The 20433-nt window shown below is 45.1% G+C and overlaps 1 protein-coding gene across 6 annotated transcripts in view; it reads right to left on the reverse strand.

Moving 5' to 3' along the window:
* PKNOX2 (PBX/knotted 1 homeobox 2) overlaps positions 1–20433 on the reverse strand; it is a 316712-nt gene that overhangs the window by 274885 nt on the left and 21394 nt on the right. Inside the window, exon 1 of one of the 6 annotated variants that reach the window (XM_069947885.1) lies at positions 4310–4451. The exons of the other annotated variants lie outside the window; for them this stretch is intronic. The gene's annotated coding sequence lies outside the window, so the exon portion shown is untranslated. Of the gene's footprint in view, positions 1–4309; positions 4452–20433 lie in introns of those variants that run through there. 6 annotated transcript variants of the gene reach the window in all.

The raw sequence follows: 20433 nt of genomic DNA on the forward strand, positions 1-20433 counted from the left end.
TGGTGCTTAGATATCACAGGGCAGATTCGGATACGTCTGCCCCAATTATATACCCGATTCCAAGCAACAACTGTAGCTTGATCTCGACAGAAACAAAACAGTGAACTTAAGTGACCTCCAACTCTCCTCATAAATATGTAACCGTTCCATGGCTGGCTATGTAGCCGCAGTGCCGGTTCACACACAGTGCTGGGTCGAGGCTGCTGGGTTCATTAAGAAGTTCTGTATCTCATTTTCCATGTGAAGAATTGTGCTAATTTTCATCCACTTGGCTTTGTAGCTTTGAATGTAACTCATGTTGATGTTTTTTTCCCTGTTTCACTCCGACTCAGTTAATTTATGTGCATTTGAGTTAATTCCAAGCCATCTGTCCAGAATTCTTTGAGCTTCGTTGCTCTGTCAATTTGCATTATTTAGAAACAAATGGAAAAAAATAAGGCATAAATATTTCATTCTCCTGGACGTTCTACCAGCCCCGTATTTCCTCAACACCTCACCAACTCGGGCCCTGGGCTCGCCCCCATTTTCCTGCCTTACCCGCTTTTTCCTTGGAATGATGTATTTGGTAGCTCCAGCTGATTATGTTCTACATGATAAAAATACAAACACACATGGTAACAATATGCCGTCTCGCTCGAAGAGCTGGATATCTGGATACTTTCCCAACCACTATTTAAATACGATTAGGCCGTCATTAAAAGAACTGGATGCTACAAATGAAAGCGTTCCATATTAATGCCACTCATGTTACCCACCATCGGCCAGCCATGGAAAAGAACTACAGTTCCCGCCATCAGAGTGTCAGACAATGTGTTTATCACATAGGAAGCTAAAGATGTCACCTTGTTTAACACTGCCTACTATACCACTGTGCTGCTAAATTCTAATAAAGCCAATAAGAAGCAGTTATTTACAAAGACATTACCTTAGTTCTGTACCTTGGATGATATAATTGCTTGTGTAAAAGCGTGACAAAGATGGCCTCTTTCAGTTGTGTCTTTTTCACGTACTAGGGCTATATTCACACTGCGTAAAACTACGTCCGTAGTTCTCGCCGCAGAACTACGGCTGTAGTTTTGCGGGGTGGGACATAGCCTATGTGCAATGGGATCTGTGCGGCGCCGGAAAAAAACTGACAGGTCAGTTTTCTGCGGCTGGAATTCAGTGAATTCTGGCCGCAGAAAGACTTGTCAGTTCACACAGTGAAGCGAGCGGCTCCGGCCGCTCGCTTCACTGTGGGCTATGGGAAGCTCTGATGCGGGCGCACGCTGATGCACCCGCATCAGAGCTCTGAGGCCGGAAAGATCATCCGGCCAGTACTTAAGTACCAGCCGAGATGATCCGGCCAGAGACCGGCCGTTCCGTGACCCGGCCGGGGTCACGGAACGGCCGGTCTCATACGTAGTGTGAACATAGCCTATAATTGTATTCGATGAAACACAGTCCGAGGTTTACTACTGCAAAAATTCCACATTTTACATTATGTTTTCGACACTTAAGTTGACACTTTTTTTGTTGGGTCGAATAGGAGGCATGGGTGTAACAGAACCAAATTTTGTCAAACGTCTAAGCCAACTAGAGGTTGGTCTAAACTTAAAGTGTACCTTTTAAAGTATAGACAGCAAGTGCAGCTGAACGGCGCTCGCTTACTGGGTCTATTACACAGCTCGATGATCGTTTAGGAAGGGCTGCATGGACATCGTTAGCAATGTCCGTGCAGCCCTTGGCCTAAGCTGTTATAAATCACCTCTCCACGCTCCTGGTCTTCTCCTGTTCTTTGCTTTCACTCCCGGCAGCCTGTCTGAGCTGACAGGCCGCTCAGCCAATCACTGGTCGGGACAGCTGGGAGTGAAAGCAGAGGACAGGAGAAGACCGGGAGTGTGGAGAGGCGATGTATAAAAGTTTATTTAATCGTAAGCTGATGGCTGCGCATCACTATCATTATAATTTTAGATCCAGGCCTAAGACACGATAAGCTGCTGATCATTGTCTCTGTTACAAGGCGTGGTAATCAACCGAATCGGCCTGATTTGACCGATTATCGCTCCATGTAATAGGGCCCTAAGCTTGCACTTATCTTAGATGATTTGATGGTTTAAGTAAATCCGGGAAATCTGTCTGTAAAGAAACATTCCCAGTGAGCCCAGAGTCTTTGGTCATGAATGGCCAGCCAACATAGAGTACGGTGACAAAAATATTGTTCATTGGTCATTCCAATATATATGGCCACCATAACAATTATATGCAAAGAAATTACTCTAGCAAGTATAAAAGGTGATTTTTGATTGTTCATTGGGTAATACACCAATTGTATACAAATGACATGTAAATATTACACCAGCCTGCAACATTGCATCCCTTGGCCGAACCCTTCTACATCTTTAACCACACTTACAAATAGAAATAAATCAGATGCACCTTCCATCCAGACACTAAATAACATGTAGCATGCAGGTGCTCCAAGTCTACTCCAAATCACAGAGTACAACGATTATTCTGAACACGCCAGCTTATTCCCTAATGCTGCCGACTTCTCGCTGGTGCCGCACTGTACTTAATGACTCCATGACCCGTATCCGTGTTCTGTAAATAGCATACACAAGAAAACACCTACAGACCTCGCCCCCAGGCTCACGCTGGAGCACTATTAAAACTAATACTTGAGTTATGGCTTTACTTGTGTCAACATTCGATGACAATAAATTCAGCCACAGAATACCCAACGAGCCATGTTCTCAGGAGCGCTCAGGCATTGCTGTTTATAGAACACGGAATAATGTTTGACTAATAAAGTAAAGAACTCTCACTGTAAACCCAGCAAGCTGTAAAATATGTTTCATGGTGCTCGTGGCACCCTATTAACGTTAAAAGCTAACCCGTAACATTAATCATGGTTACACCGCACTTTGTTCCATGACACTTTCCAGAAATAGAAGGCTCTGCTTCAATCTTTGTTTCTCTGTATCAAACACGCAGAGAAACATGAAGACAAGCAGAATTAAAAGGATTAGCCATCAAAATGTAGAGGGATTTCCATTTCATGTCCCTGTTAGCCCTGGGTACACTGTGTCATTTTCCACTGAGTGGATGAGCGAGCGGCGCTCAGCCCTGTCTTGCTGCGCAGATGTCATAGGTAACAGATGGAGTCTTCTTAACCCCTTTTTTTCCGTAAAAACAATTCACTATTGATCGCTCCGGGTCCTCAGAGCAGAGCAATAAATATAACATCTATGTATTTGTGGGGGGGGGGGGAATTATTGGTCTTGTATAAAGAATATCAATGAATATAGATATATACTATATACTAACTATTCCCCAACCTGCGGCTCTCCAGCTGTTGCCAAAGGCCGTCCGGTTATGCTGGGAGTCATAGTTTGGCAACAGCTAGAGAGTCAAAGGTTGGGGAACACAATGCATGCAGTAGGAATAAGCTAGTGACACAAGACAATTGCATAGGTCCATGTCATGCTAATCCTGGGTTGGATAGTTTACAGTCTCAGCATCATTCCTATATAACTCCGTCCATTGCACAACAGTTCAACCAAGTTACTGTAAAGAGGCAGATAGAGCCTTCAGGTCATATGTATTAATTTATGTAACATTTTATGAATGTAAAAGATATCAAGCAATCCATGCAATACAGCCAGCTATCAGACAACAAACAAGCAAATGCTCGCTCATCAGCTTATCACTCACTTTAAGGGCCCATTCACACTACGGAATCCGCGCAGAGATCCCACTCAGAACCCCAGCCTGCTTTGTCTTTCAATGGGAGGTCTCGCACGCTTCCACTCTCTGCGCCTTTCCGTTCAAAGAATTGACGTGTACAGTAGTGTGAACAGGCCCTAAACCAGTCAAAAATCAATGTTTCCCGCACATCTCTCCATCATGCGATAGTTGCCGTGACATGGGTAACATTAGGCAACTATTGAGCATCTCTTGCAACATGCACCAAGCTTGTTCCATTGAAGTAAATAGAGCCAGGTTGTAATACCACAAACAACCTGAGGACAGGTGTGGTGCTGTTTTTAAAAGAAATCAGAATTTCTGTAGAATGCCCGCTTGGCGCGGAGCATGTAATGTATGCCTGCAAGCGGTTAACTCACATACTCACAGCGGGGCGTCAATCCCACTGCGAGTATGTGCTCTCATAGGGATGAAAGGCACTGGATCCGCTGCGGATCTGGTACGTGTGAAGGCACCCTTAAAGAGGTACTCTGCCATTCATAAAAAACTGCAGAGGCTTCAGAGACGTTACACACAGGGCAGCAGTACAACACTACTCCTACATCCTGTATATGTATGTTACCTCTTTTTGTCACACCATGGCTTCCTATGTACTCCTCTGTGTACCCATGACTTTAGTGGCAGCATTGTGTTAGCAGACTACACTTCCCATCATGCATTGCTGCCCTTTACTCCTGGCTGCTGAAGAGGTCTTTACCTTCTTGTGCAGCTCATATTGTGCTCCCCCACAGCTGAGCCTTTCACATTGGTTCCTAGTTACAGACTTCCCATCCTTTGCTGTTTCATTCTCCTATAACTAATGAACTTCCAATGAACTAAAGCAAAATGGAGGGTTGTAACCATCGGCAACAAGCTATAAACATCACATTTTGGTCAAGTGTGAGAAACTACTGAAAAGATTTAAAGGGAACCAATCAGCAGTATTGAGATGATACGCTTCCCGACTACTGAGCATACCAGCCACGTCTGCAGCAGTAGCTATACATGGGGGAAAAGATGTTTTATTACACCGACCAAAGCCAGGAGAGGGGTGGTAACTAGTCATCTGAGGGGGTAGCTGCCCGTGACTAGTCAACGCTCTGTCTTTCAGCACATAGTGCAGGGATGATTGACAGACAGAGGGACCCAATAGTGGCAGACAGCCATGACTAGTCACGGACGGCGCCCTGCCCAGATGATTAATTTACTGACCTCAGTAAAAAAAAAAAAAATTCACCGGTATAAAGTTACCCCAACAGACGCTGCTTGTATGCTGGAGAAGCTGCATCCTAGGGTCATGTTCACACAACGCATCTTTTGCATAAATCACAGCCATTGTCGTAATTTGCAACAACAGCTGTGATTGAGGGTACAAACACACACACCGTATATGCTGCAGATACGCAGCAGATCTGCAGCAGATTTGATGGTGAAGACTTGATGCTGTGTTGCTGTGTTCAGTTATTTAGATCTAATCTGCTGCATATCTGCTGCGTATCGCAGCAGTAAATACGCTGCGTATACGGTGTGTGTGTGTTTATACCCTTATGCAGAAAATACTTTGTATGTGAATGAATGGAATCCCGTCTGGAGCGTATACACATAGTATAAGCTTTGGCCGGGATTTCAACTGGCCGCACGAGAAACTGACATGTCAGTTTTGTGCAGCCGCTATTCATTGAATAGCGGCTGCAAAGAACATGTCAGCTCACACAATGGAGCAAACGGTGAATTGGGATGTGGGCGCACACGGATGCTCCCACATCCCAATTCAACGGAAATGAAGATCTGCTCTTCAGTAACACCAGCCGTCACTGAACGCAGTGGGAACATGGCCTAGATCTGTAGGATGCAGCCAGGAGCCATAGCAGCACACTCATGCTATTTGGTTCCCTTCATGGTGCCTTTACACAGAGAGATTTATCTGACAGATTTTTTTAAGCCAAAGCCAGAAACAGATTTTAAGCAGGGAACAGGTTATAAAGGAAAGACTAAAATTTCTTATCTTTTCAAATCCTTCCCTGGCTTTGGCTTCAAAAATCTGTCAGATAAATCTCTCTGTGTAAATGCACCATTAAAGCGATAAATAGAGCAGCTTGTATATTGCAGTGCTGTATGCTGTTCACCTTGGACACCTGAGCAGAACATGCTTCCTGGATGGGACGTAAGGATGCTTGCTACACAGTTCCCATATACTTGCAATGTCTGCATGGAGGTCGAATCAGGACAAGGTGCGGCTCATCATAAAGCTGCATTCTGTCCTTATACTATTGAGCAATATTATCATATAGTAAAAGAGACTGAAGGGAATGTGGCCTCAGAAAATGACCTGTTGTTTAAATAGAGTTTTATCATGAAAAAAAAAAAAAACAAGTAAAAAAAAAAAAAAGAACATGCTGCAGAAATATATAGCAGTAGTTATCTGGCCCACCTCTGAAACTACCAAAAATCCAATTTTTTTGGCGATCTTAGTTCTGTACTTGAGCTCTCTGTACTACAATTCCCAGAATGCATTGCTTTCCCTCAACTCTTCATTACAGTTCTCCCACCCCGCCTACCCGCCCCCAGCTGTCTGGGCACTTGCCCACCTAAAGCTGTTGCAAAGCATCTAATTTTATTGCAGACATTGTATTAGTGAGATAGCAGCACCTACTGCATTCACTCTCTAGATTTTCATTCTGTAGCATCATTCATCGTAAGGCAGCATGCTGTAAACGCTATTCTCCCCAAATGTACCATAGAAAGATATATATGTATATGACAGGGAGCAAAGTGGAATTGAGGGCCTCGTCAGAGACAGGATCCAACCAAGCCTCCTATGACATCAGAGGATGCTACCTTGTCTGTGTAGAGAGGGAGGAGCCAGGGAGCTGGAGACAATACACATTGGGCCACATGTATCATCCGGCGAATGGATGATTTTCGGCGGAAAGTGCCGATTTGCCTCTTTTTTTAAGCAAAAATGGCGGATTTGCGAATAAAATATTCGCAAATCGGCACTTTCCGCCGAGTACGCCAGGGGGCGGAAAAGGGGCGGAGAGTGGGCGGAACGGAGGGCGCGGACTCAGAGTCCGCGCGATTTATCATCCGTTCCGCCAAAATGTACGCCGAAAACCTACTCCAGTCCTCAGCTGGCGTAGGTTTTCGGCGGTGCGCAACGGCGCGCACGGGATTTATGTAGAGGCAGTCCGCCTCTACATAAATCTCCGTAGCGCCGGAGCTGCGGGGGCATTTTTACGTCCGGAGTAAAAAACGCCGGACTTAATAAATGCCTCCCATTGTGTAGTTCTTCTCTTTTCAACTTCCTAGCAGCAGTGAATCCACAAAAGCCGCTGAAACCAGTACTATTAGTGATTACATTAGTAACATATATCTTGGGGTGATAGTTTTATTTAAATAGAATTCTCTGACACCGGAATACCACTTTAAGTTAGGAGACAATAAATGGGTTGTGTAACATAGGCCTTGGCTAATTGACGTTCAGCGTCCTACTAGGACATACACTGGCATTAAAATACTATGAATAATGTTACGCACTATGTTCTCAGTGTTCTGGTCTTTATGTGATAGGACATTAAGTTGCAGCTAAACTCTTAAGTGGAGCCATTTCTTGGGCAGCTCCGAGCCCCACCAGGCAGTCACAATTCCTTACATACATTCAGCTATTCTTCTCCAGTTGCTCTTTTCCTCCTGTCTGACTAATGAAGCCATGAAATAACTAATTACAGGTCATTTGTTTTAAACAGGATACAAATTCCAATAACCATTAGGAAGTCTGATGCCGGGGTGGTAGGAACATACTTCGCCGTCTCTCCAGTGCTTTAAGTGATTTCATTCTTATCAGCGAAATCATTAAGACCAGAGATCCATTGAAGAGTGGCTGCATGTTAGTGACAAATTAAAGATCCGATAGTTTTAAGCTCTTGTTCTCATTATCAACTTTCTAGAAGTTAAATGAGCTTGAACACTCAAGTACTTTGTGCTGCGAGGCTACTAATACCTTCGTTCAGGCAGACATTGTGTAGGCCCTGTTCACATCACATTTCACATTACAGGCTTTGTAAGATCAAAGTATTTTAGGACTGATGCCTAAAATAGAGTATTTGCCACCATATGGATTTTTCTGGCTAACATGGTACCTTACTATCTTTTTCTAACCTTTGTTAAAAAAAAAGGCCTGATGTATAATGCAACAAAAAGGTGCTAAGGACCCTATTACACGGGACGATTATCGTTCGAAAAAAGAAGACAATTGTTTCATGTAAATGGAGGCAACAATCAAACGACCAACGAGAAATAGTTCATCATTCATTTGGTGCTGACTAGAGATGAGCGAACCGGGTTCGGGTTCGAGTCGATCCGAACCCGAACGTTCGGTATTTGATTAGCTGGGGCTGCTGAACTTGGATAAAGCTCTAAGGTTGTCTGGACACATGAAAACAGCCAATGACTATATCCATGATTTCCACATAGCCTTAGGGCTTTATCCAACTTCAGCAGCCACCGCTAATCAAATGCTGAAAGTTCGCTCATCTTTAGTGCTGACACCAAAATTATCAATTATCGTTCGCTAATGGTTCAGTGTAATTCCACATTGTTCATTGATCAGATGGATTGGCAAATACTGGACGTCTTTTTTTTTCCCCCCAAACATATTTTTATTGATTTTCCAAAAGAAAAACATCATACCATTTCCAACATACAAAGGTACCAGCCATTTTCACAACCATGTAGATAAAACACAGGGAATAGACTGACGTACATTTCTAAACCCTGTGGACATGAATAGGGGAGATATACCGGCAAGACAAAAAGAAGTGGGTAGAGTCAACAACGTTGTGAACTAAGGGTCCTATTAGACAAAGCGATTTTTAACAATTAATAATCGCATACAAGATTGTTTATCGTTAACCTGAAATTGTTAATTGATCCAGGTTTTCCTTACAGTCCTTGGGCTGCATCCATCTAATCTAGACAGCGGGATTCAAAAGCCAATCATCTGGGTTTGTGCGAACCCAAACTTTCTACAAGTTGACTCATCTCTATTGACGTATAGAAACCTTACATTTGTTTCTACAATTTTGTTCCAGCATTGTGCAGCCATTTACCATCCTGACGAAGACAAAAATATTACATTGAGTAAAATAAGTGGCAACTTCATCAGAAGGCCTGCAATCGGGCAATAATGATATTCTTCAGAGTCTGACAGCATTTCAATGTAATGAGGTGAGTGAAGGTTAAGGGTCTATTACCCGGAGACAAGAAGTGTCCATCGCACTATAAGTTAAGTGGCCAAAATGAGATCTCTCAGAATTATTTAAATTCTCTCTACAAAATATGTATAGCGCTTTATGGAAATATACAGACTGTCATATACTGACAGGGCAGGGCCAAGATTTACCACACACTGTAAAGAAAATGAGCAAATAAAAAAAGGCAGATAGAAGGAAGTGTGATCAAAGGATCTGACTACACAGGATTTGTTTGTAGTCTGTTACTATGGAGACTCATAGGTGTGGACAAGAGTTCTAAAACCAAACACTATTCGTAGTTTAAGGGATCCACAATAAAAGTAGGATATGTTCAATTACGGATTATAATTATGCACAGGATTAGCCAATAGAAGTTACAGATGTGACACCCGTAACGTCCGCAAGGAAATACAGACTTACATAAAAATATGGATTCCTTAATAAATGTCAAGGGCTGAAAGCGTACACGTGACCTTTTTTAGGGATTGGGCATTTTTTTATTAACCAGTTCAACTTTATTAACTAGCACTGTACAATTTTTGTGGATCGGCAAAAAAGATGCATTCACCACCGGTGATTTTTCTTTCTGTGCTGACAAAAAAAAATCACTGACTGTGTGAATGAGTCTTTACATAGTAGATAGAATGGGTTTACTAACGGTGCAGAGTATTTCAGGAGAGCAGTGTGGGGTCTATATAGCAGGAAACATGTAACATTTTCGGAGGAATATTCTAATGTTATTTGTGCAGCATTGAAGATTTTTTTACTCTTTCCCTTCTTATAGTATTGACCTGATTCTCTGCTGCGCACACGATCATTGCTGTTTTCCTGCTCGCACTATTAGAGCAGTGATGACCCTGTATATAATAAGACCGCCAGATGTGCGCTGCTCTCCGCTTCATTTGCATTGTCAATTTTCGTGAAATTCATTGATAATAATCAGCCCTGGATTGTGCAGACGTCTGACCTTCCCTAATGTTATTGCCCTGACGTTCTTAGCCTTTTCCTCTTCATTTCTGTACAGAATTCAGCTGATTTTTTTTTTTCAAGATACTGGACAGACCCAACCTTTCATTGTCTGTCCTCCCATAACCTTTAGGTTTTTATTAGTTTATTGCTGCAGGACGCTGAAAAAACATCCACAAATGACAATTCTGGCACAATCTATATTTCTTGCAGAAAGGCTGATGATCCTGTGACGTGCATGTAAATGAATGCGGCCCACTGTCTCTGAGATTTCCTGCTTTGTGAACTAAATCAATGCATTACTATTTCAGATCTCTTTGATAAATTTACACTAAGAGACTCATTTTAAATGCCTCTCGGCATCGGTTTAACTGCAAAAACACTGTTTTGTGATGCCCCATTGAGTTGCAAATATCTAAGCCACACTACACAACTTGAACATAAGCAGTTTAAAATTGTGTGAAATAAGGCCCCATGTACACGAGCTGTCTGAAAGGAGCAGGATTTGTTGCCGCCACTTTGGAGTATCTCGGAGTTAACTCTTAGATCAAATTTATTTTCTATTACTTCTATGAAGGTGGACATGCAGCTTTACAGACAGAAGACCGGGCCTGTGAGATGGAGAGTTTGTGTTAACATAGTTTTACCTCCACTTTAAGATACCACCATGTAACAATCACTTTCCCCTACAGGACAGATATAAAACTTGCAACCTCTAGCTTTTGCAAAGCTACAATTCCTGCCACGCCTGGAGAGGGAAAGCCAAAGCTGCATTGAAAATAAAGCTGTATACTCACTTACCCCACTCCCCTGCCACTGCCAGGTTCCTGAGTGACTGGTTTCAACTGTGGTCCTCTTCTTCATTACTTATAGTCATGTTATGTGTAGGCAGGAAATACCTTCTCAGTATAGACAGCATAAAGATAAGCCACTAAGTGGGCATTTCCTGTCACTGAAAGTACTGAAGAAGAGAATTGCGACTGGAAGTCAGTTGGGTAAGTATACAGCTTTGATACTTTCAATGCATGGGCCACGGTTTCAAAGACTTTCTATTGTTGTTTTCAATTTTCTATATCACTAGCTAACTTTAGGGCCTTATTTACACATCCCGTGAAACTGATAATTTGTCCCCTAAAATTTATAATTTTAGAGGACATTGAATCCTATGAGTCTATTTATTAGATCTGTGCCGTGAAAAAATAGGATGCCATAGTGCAGAATCACGGCACGGATCCCCCAATAGAATCCTATGGGATCCCATGTCACCTGTCACCGCTCCTGTCACACCCTTCCACACCCCGCCAACAGCTGCTGGCAGTGCATCCCTTGAGCCCGAACCCCCCCATCCTGTGTACAGGAGTGCTCGCCTCTATATTGCCCTCCCTTCTGTCTGGACCATTAGGGGAGGTGGCAGTCGGGGCTGTCAGGTCAGCAGACGTATACCCTGCATACACATATAGACCTGAATCAGCGTAGTAGTCCACAGATGTTTGCTTCTTCCGGCTCTCCAGTGCGTAAGTGACATCACTAGTGAACTGGGAGAACAAATGCCAGGGGACTATGTCGGTTCTGGTCAATATGTATATGTGTATGTATAAAATACACTGCCACCAATAGAAATGTTAACAGCCATAATCAAGAATGGTGCAGAACACATGATAAACAACACAATAGAAAAACATAAATGAGAATGGTCCAATCCGTCAGATCTCCCATCTGGGGGTCCTATAGAATATATCCGGGAAAAGAGACAGGACTGGCCTCCTACCACTGCCAACACAATGGTTGGAGAAAGGGTGTTCTGTTTCAAATAAACCACATAGATAAACACCAAAACAGGGAAATAAGAAAAAAAAAAAAAAACAAGAAAAAAAGGCCAAAAAAAGAAAGACTACAAAGACTACATAAGAAGTATACTTGAAACTACATCTACATGTTATGAGCACATCTCATATGAGGCGAATTCAGCATGTATGACAAGCCCAATGTAGCCCTCAGCAAATGCCGTGGTCAGCCCCGACAGATGAACAAGGGCAATGTTGAAAGATGAAGGAGATCACAGGCATGAGAATTATCCCCAATTACTGGAACGTACTATAGGCTTTGGGGGTCGTGTGGCTATTTCTGTTCCCCAAGGAAAGTAATTGACAAGTGAGGAACGTTTCCCCGTGAGGATGTCATCGTCATTTGACTTAATGTATCCTGACATTTCCCTTCAAACAGGAGGAAAGACACTGAGGCAGTCTGGCACGGAAAATAATTGCGGCATAAATTATTAGAGGTGCCGTGTAAAATTTAATTAATGATTCTGAGATTTGCCGATTCTGTGTTCGAGACAGAATCCTTCATCATTTCCATTCATGTTAATCAACTGATTTGGATTCCTGACTTAGCAAATTAGATCCTAGTCAGAGGGACCCTGCTGGAAGCATGCGGGAGTGCTGAGTGAGAAGAGGGAAATGTGGTTTGGAAGCTTTCCTCCTCCCATGTATTGATCATCCCGGAATGAACTAGAATACATAACATCACGCGGCAGACAAAGGAAGGCTCTGTGCAGCCAACAAGTACTACTTCTGTGGACTCTACACCGCTCCATTATTTGTCACCAGAAAGCAATTCGATTTATAGCAAGCAATGTTCATTAGTCGGGCACAAAACTTTTTTTTCCCGTAAAGACAAACATGAACTTTTACTAGAAAGTTTCTCGAAACCACAAACTAATCGTAAAAAAGCCAAACTATTTCACCCTCTAGACATAAAAGTGAGGCCGAGTGGTCGGTGGAAAGAAGGTCAGTTGCTCAAGATCTTGGACCACCCAGAGAGATAATAATTGCAGACGATAGGTCTTACATTGCAATGCATTATGGGATATGCATTATACAGCTAGATTGCGGGTATAGACGGTATTCTTTATTAAGTGTCTACAGATATGAGCACCAAATGGTGCAACCAAAGGAAAGATGGAATGACAGTATACAATGTAGAAGTGGAAGAGTATCACGATGGCTGAAAGTAATACATGGCAAATTTATCATTTTTGTGCAAATTGGGAGATAAAACAGGGAAGCGCTGTGGCGGTCTCTATTATGGCAGCACTGTGGCGGTCTCTGTTATGGTAACACTGCGCCCATCTCTGTTATGGCAGCATGTAGCCATCTCTGTTATGGTAACACTGTGGCTGTCTCTGTTATGGCAGCACTCTTGGAGGTCTCTGTTAAGGCAACACTAAGGCCATCTCTGTTGCAGCAGGGCAGTGGCCATCTCTGTATGGCAGCACTGTGGCCGTCTCTCTTGTGGCCCACTGTGGTGGTCTCTGTTACATAGTTAATACGGTTGAAAAAAGACGCATGTCCATCAAGTTCAACCAAGGAGGGGATGGATGGGGGACGCATCATGATAGGTTCTATACATATGCATTTATGTTATTTTGGTCTAAGAACTTGTCTAAGCCTGTTTAGAAGCCCTCTACTGTTATGGCAGCACTGTGGCAATCTCTGTATGGCAGCACTGTGGTGGTCTCTGTTATGGCAGCACTGTCGCCATCTCTGTTATGTCAGCACTGTGGCCATCTCTGTTATGGCAGCACTGTGGCGGTCTCTGTTAGGGCAGCACTGTGGTGGTTTCTGTTATGACAGCACTGTGGCCGTCTCTATTTGGGCAGCACTGTGGCGGTCTCTGTTAGGGAAGCACTGTGGTGGTCTCTGTTAGGGAAGCACTGTGGCAGTGTCTGGTAGGGCAGCACTGTGGCGGTCTCTGTTAGGGAAGCACTGTGGCAGTGTCTGGTAGGGCAGCACTGTGGTGGTCTCTGTTATGACAGCACTGTGGCCGTCTCTATTTGGGCAGCACTGTGGCAGTCTATGTTAGGGAAGCACTGTTGCAGTGTCTGGTAGGGCAGCACTGTGGCGGTCTCTGTTATGACAGCACTGTGGCCGTCTCTATTAGGGCAGCACTGTGGTTGTTTCTGTTAGGGCACCACTGTGGCAGTCTATGTTATGGCAGCACTGTGGCCGTCTCTGTTATGGCAGCATTGTGGCTGCTTTGACAGGCAGCACTATGGTCGTCTCCATAATTGAGAATTGTGGCTGTCTCTGTGTGGGTTGGGAAAACGATGTGAGAACTGTGATTGTATAGTGGGACCATTGTGACTGTCTCTGTAATAGGCCCCTGTGGCCATCTCTGTTATGAGAGTGCTGTGACTGTCTCTGCTGTAGGAGCATTGTCTGATGGGGGATAGTCGGTACCCAACCATACAAGTTAAGAAGATGGCTGGTCTTGCCAAGATCATATGGGTGTACTCCGACATGAAGACGACAGTATGACCACATGTGGTGGTCAGTGAGTACACAGTTGTGCGGGTAATACCCCGACTTCTCAGCACCACCTGGTGAGCAATCAATGAACTGCACAACTACAATTTCCATCATGTCTAGACAGCCAAAGCGTTAGCCATCCAGGCATGATGGGAAGTGTAGTTTTGCAACAGGCGGAAGGCCAAAAGTTCTTTATCCCTGCCCAAAGGTTTTCTACGAAATAAGACGTCCCACTCTGCAATATCAAGCTTTATCTTAGACATCTTATAATCTTACAAAACCCTTTCTGAATTATACATTTCATTTTCATTGTGGCAAATGTTAATATGAATGTGAGATACAGATCAGTATGTTATTGTTTTCAATGTCATTCAGTTGAATAGTGGGGGTGGGGGGCTTGGTTTAGGAAGACTCTGCACTCAATAATCTGACTTGTATTAGGCCATGTTTACATGGCGTATAACACCGGCTTCTGTGACCCGGCTGTGAATGCAGTACCGACCGGATGATCTTAATTTCTGGTGAATTGGGATGCGGGCGCACCCATTTGCGCCCGCATCCCAATTCACCGCTGCACACAATGCAGCGTGTGGCTGGAACCGCGCGCTCCATTGTGTGAACTGACATGTTCTGTAATGCCGCTATTCAATGAATAGCAGCCGCACAAAACTGACATGTCAGTCTTTCGTGTGGCCGGATGAAATCCCAGCTGGAGTGTATGCTATGTGTATACGCTCCGTCCGGGATTCCATTCATTCCAATACAACGTATGTTTAGCATAAATCACGGCCATTGTTGCAAACTGCAACAACGGCCATGATTTATGCTAAACATACATTGTGTGAACATGGCCTTAGTATAGATAATTTATTGCCAATTCCACCCATAGAGTTACTGCTGTCTACGCAGAGGAGGATGAAAAGCATAAATTCTGCTATTTGGTCCTTACAGTCTACATCTCATCTAGCGTCTATGCTAAGCTTTTATATCTACATGTGAGCAGGTCAAGTTTAGAGCTGAAGGAGATGAGATGTTTGAGTTGACAACCTTGTTTTTTGCTTTTGTTTTACCCGGCATGTCCGTGAAGCGTAAGGACGTTGCTGTAGTAGTTGGCGGAAGAGATAATGCAGACAGTCTCAGGCTTTCATAGGAGCAGGTGACATTGCAGGAAAGCGCTGTTCTGTGCAGTTCCCATCTTTACAAGTCCCCAGGATCTAGCGTTACAGTAACGCATATTAAGTAACAGCACAATCCACTGACCAATGAAGCCCACAAGTTATTTTAAACCTCAATCTGAGTAACTTCACCGGCAGACACAAAGCAGTATTGCCTCTTTACTGAGATCTGTGCTTTCCTTGGCTCAGGAAACTTGGAATGCCAAGGTCAGGATGACGCACTTCGGAAATGCAACACCCCCTTACTTAGATAGAATAGAAGCTACATACATTACTAGTCTAAAAGCGATAGATAGTAATAGAGCACATTGTAACCATCTTCTCTCTACCAAGGGATGATGGGGTGGTCTCCTCACAGAAAACCCCTGTCACTTATGTTTATGCAACAAATCTCATCCACATATTGCAAAAAAAATAAAATCTTGCCGACTTGTTGTGGATTTTCTCCACTGACAATAAGGATATTAAAAAACCTGTGCCAAAATCCACACAATGATGGTGTTGAGGAAATCTTATATCTGATAGTTCACAGTGTGCCAGAAGAGCCACAGTTATTTAATGGCTGCCATTGGCTGTCGGCCGCACATCTCCCCATGTGATAGGGGATGCATGGCGACGGCCGATTAAATGGCCTGGAGAATAATCTAGCGATTGTGCAGCCCTGTCCGCACGATCGCTGAGCCGTGTAATAGGATCAGTAAATGAGCACCGATCAGCTAGATACTATGCACATTGGTCATGTAGTACAACCCTCAGGTGGCACTCTCCAGGTATGAGTAAATCTGCCCCGGGGTGTCTCTTTTCTGTATGCTTCTTTGATATCAGCAGATATATTGGCCCAAATTTATCAATCTGACACCAAAACTGTCTGGGTTTGCACATAGCCACCAATCATGGCTCAGCTTTTATTACACCTGATCTCTTTAAAGGAGAAGTCCAGTGAAATTGAAAAACGGGAGGAAGGCAGGGGGGTGCAGGAAAATAATAAACTCACTCCTCCCCATGCCTCTGTAGAGCCGCTTACGGGTCACGCTGATGGCCCCCAGATGTCATTATCGTCTGGAATACAAGTACATCACATACCCAGCTCTTTCAGCTGCAACGTCACAGCTAAGTGATTGTCCGCTTAGGCAGTTAGTGATTGGAGCAGTGTCCCATCCCAGTCACTGATTGGCTGAGCAGGCAATCGATCACCTGGTACATGATGTTTCCACTGGAAGAGCTGCAGGTGACCAGCGGCTGTCAGCAAGACCTGTGAGCGGCGCTACGGGGCTCGGGGATGGGTGAGAATACTTTGTTTATTATTTTCCCTCACCGCCCCCTGCCTTGCTCTTGTTTTTCAATTTCATGGGACTTCTCCTTTAAGTAACAAACCCTGAGCTGTGATTGGTTGGTATAGGTTAAACCAGACAGTTTTGGTTCAGACCGATTAATACTTCTGGGCCATTGTTTTTGTAGGGATTACTCCTTGTACAGCCGGGACTAATGATAATGAAGGAAATTTACATGAAATCCAAGGGATTCTACAAGGAATCCAAGGGAATCTACAAGGAATCCAAGGGACTCTACAAGGAATCCAGGGGAATCTACAAGGAATCCAGGGGAATCTACAAGGAATCCAGGGGAATCTACAAGGAATCCAAGGGAATCTACAAGGAATCCAGGGGAATCTACAAGGAATCCAAGGGAATCTACAAGGAATCTAAGGGAATCTACAAGGAATCCAATTTTCCTATGGTAGCAGCCTATGTCAGCCGTCTATCATAGATTCACATTGAAACAGCAGGGAATTCTCAGAGGGCATGCAAATTTATTATAGTGTTTTCTCTTATATTGGGCAACTGCTATTTATGCAATTATAAAATATATAAGTGCAGGTTTATCAAATCTTCCCGGTGATTTATTCACCATAGCTGCCTCCCAACCGACTATAAAAAAAACTGCTTAATATCTGTAGGTAAGAATCAGCTGAGAGCACAACCACCTTAATAACTGTGTTTAGGAGCCAATGTAGCTTTTATGTCAAGCATTACATTTTAGCGCTGTTCATTGCCTGGCGTATGAAGCCAATATGCTACAACATGTTGGATAATCGTATACTTTACATGGAAAGGCAGCAAAAAAGAAAAACCTTACAACATTTAGGTTATGTAATTCCAATAAAATGTCAAATCAACACAAAAATGGGAAAAAAGGGTATATTTCTTGTCATCCATGGTCTCAGCCTCTTACTGCCAGGATGTGAGTCTTATCGGGGGAGGCATTGTGTTGTGCATGTAGAGAATAGTATAATTTACCTTTGTCTATACACAACCTTTAAAACAAGAGTAGTTTTAGACCATGTGCTGCAAAAAAAAAAAGATTTCGATTAATACTGTTTTGGCCGTATCCATACATCATGACCACATGACCATCCTGATTCATGTACCGAAAAAAAATGTGTGGGTGAGGCCTTAGGACCCTATTACATGGAGCGATTATCTGCTGAATCAGGCTGATATCTCTCTGTATAATAAAGGCAATAATCAGCCAAGGAGCCGATAGTCTGCTGATTGTTGTCTCTTAGCTTGGTCATCGGCCACCGGCCGCACATCATTACGTGTATTAGGTAGCATGGTCGATGGCTGATATGTAAAATAATAGTGTATATAACATAATAAAGTTTATACTTACCTCTCCAGGCTCCTCCAGTCTGAGTGAGCTGCCCTCCATGTATCCCTTTTTCCCTATCTACAGTCTGTCTGTGCTGCTCTCCATGTATGTGCTCTCCCTATCTACAGTCTGTGTGACCTGCCTTCCAGGTGTGCTCTTCTTCCTATATACAGTCTGTGTGACCTGCCCTCCATGTATGCTCTCCTCCCTATCTACAGTCTGTGAGACCTGCTTTCCATGTATGCTCTCCTCCCTATCTACAGTCTATGTGACCTGCCCTCCATGTATGCTCTCCTCCCTATCTAGTCTGTGTGACCTACCCTCCATGTATGCTCTCCTCCCTATCTCTGTGAGAACTGCCCTCCATGTACAGTATGCTCTCCTCCTTATCTACAGTCTGTGAGACCTGCCTTCCATGTATGCTCTCCTCCCTATCTACAGTCTATGTGACCTGCCCTCCATGTATGCTTTCCTCCTTATCTACAGTCTGTGTGACCTACTCTCCATGTATGCTCTCCTCCCTATCTCTGTGAGAACTGCCCTCCATGTACAGTATGCTCTCCTCCTTATCTACAGTCTGTGTGACCTACCCTCCATGTGTGCTCTCCTCCCTATGTATAGTCTGTGTGACCTACCCTCCATGTATGCTCTCCTCCCTATCTCCATGAGAACTGCCCTCCATGTACAGTATGCTCTCCTCCTTATCTACAGTCTGTGAGACCTGCCTTCCATGTATGCTTTCCTCCTTATCTACAGTCTGTGTGAACAGTGGCGTAGCCACCGTGGTCGCGGGGGTCGCCGCCGCGACCGGGCCCGCCACAAGGGGGGCCCGCGGGGCCCCCCGATCAATCACTCTTGTGACCGCAAGCATTGTTTTGCTTGCGGTCACAAGAGTCTGGCTCCGTCTGTACCACGGCTTCTGCGCGGCTGCCGGGGGTGTCGCGTCTTACCCCCGGCAGCGCGCGCATCCCAGAACTCCCTGCGCGCCTTGGGCCCTGACTTCCGGTTTCCGGCGCGCAGGGAGTTCTGGGATGCGCGCGCTGCCGGGGATAAGACGCGACACCCCCGGCAGCCGCGCAGCAGCCGGGGACAGACCAGGAGGAGTGAGGATCAACGTGGGAGCGCGATGTCAGGTGAGTTAAGTTTTGTTTTTTTATCAGCCTGTACGGGTGGGGGGAAAGGAGGGGGAAAGGAGGGGGGCATCTATGAGGGTGGGGGGAAAGGAGGGGGCCATCTATGAGGGTGGGGGGAAAGGAGGGGGCCATCTATGAGGGTGGGGGGAAAGGAGGGGGCCATCTATGAGGGTGGGGGGAAAGAGGGGGGCATTTATGAGGGTGGGGGGGAAGGAGGGGGGCATTTATGAGGGTGGGGGGGAAGGAGGGGGCATTTATGAGGGTGGGGGGGAAGGAGGGGGGCATTTATGAGGGTGGGGGGAAGGAGGGGGGCATTTATGAGGGTGGGGGGGAAGGAGGGGGCCATCTATGAGGGTGGGGGGAAGGAGGGGGCCATCTATGAGGGTGGGGGGGAAGGAGGGGGCCATCTATGAGGGTGGGGGGAAGGAGGGGGCCATCTATGAGGGTGGGGGGGAAAGAGGGGCCATCTATGAGGGTGGGGGGAAAGAGGGGGGCCATCTATGAGGGTGGGGGGGGGGGAAGGGGACCATCTATAAGGGAGGGAGGAAGGGGACCATCTATAAAGGGGGGGAAAGGGGACCATCTATAAGGGAGGGGGGGAAGGGGGCCATCTATAAGGGAGGGGGGGAAGGGGACCATCTATAAGGGGGACCATCTATAAGGGAGGGGGGGAAGGGGACCATCTATAAGGGAGGGGGGGGGAGAGGGGGCCATCTATAAGGGAGGGTGGGGGGAGAGGGGACCATCCATAAGGGAGGGTGAGGAGAGAGGAGGCCATCTATAAGGGAGGGGGGGGGGAGAGGGGGCCATCTATAAGGGAGGGTGGGGGGAGAGGGGACCATCCATAAGGGGGGGGGTGAGGAGAGAGGAGGCCATCTATAAGGGAGGGGGTAGAGGGGGCCATCTATAAGGGAGGGGGTAGAGGGGGCCATCTATTTGGGGGGGCAACATAGGGGGAGAGGGAATACACAGAGGGGGCATATATTGTTAGGGGGTCACATAGAGTCAGGGCTACCCACTAAATGAGGGTGTAAAGGGGACAGTACAGATGTGCAGTGTGTATATAGATGAGGATGGTGTCAGAGTGTGGAGCCTAATATGTCTGTCTGGCAGATTCTGTGGATTCGTGGCTCGGAGAAGTTCTCATAATGGCCCAGGACAGATGGAGAAGATGGAAAGGGAAGAACACCGATCAGAAAAGACGTCTCCTGTGAGTCAC

Source organism: Dendropsophus ebraccatus, chromosome 12 (assembly GCF_027789765.1).
Source record: "Dendropsophus ebraccatus isolate aDenEbr1 chromosome 12, aDenEbr1.pat, whole genome shotgun sequence".
NCBI lineage: Eukaryota > Metazoa > Chordata > Amphibia > Anura > Hylidae > Dendropsophus > Dendropsophus ebraccatus.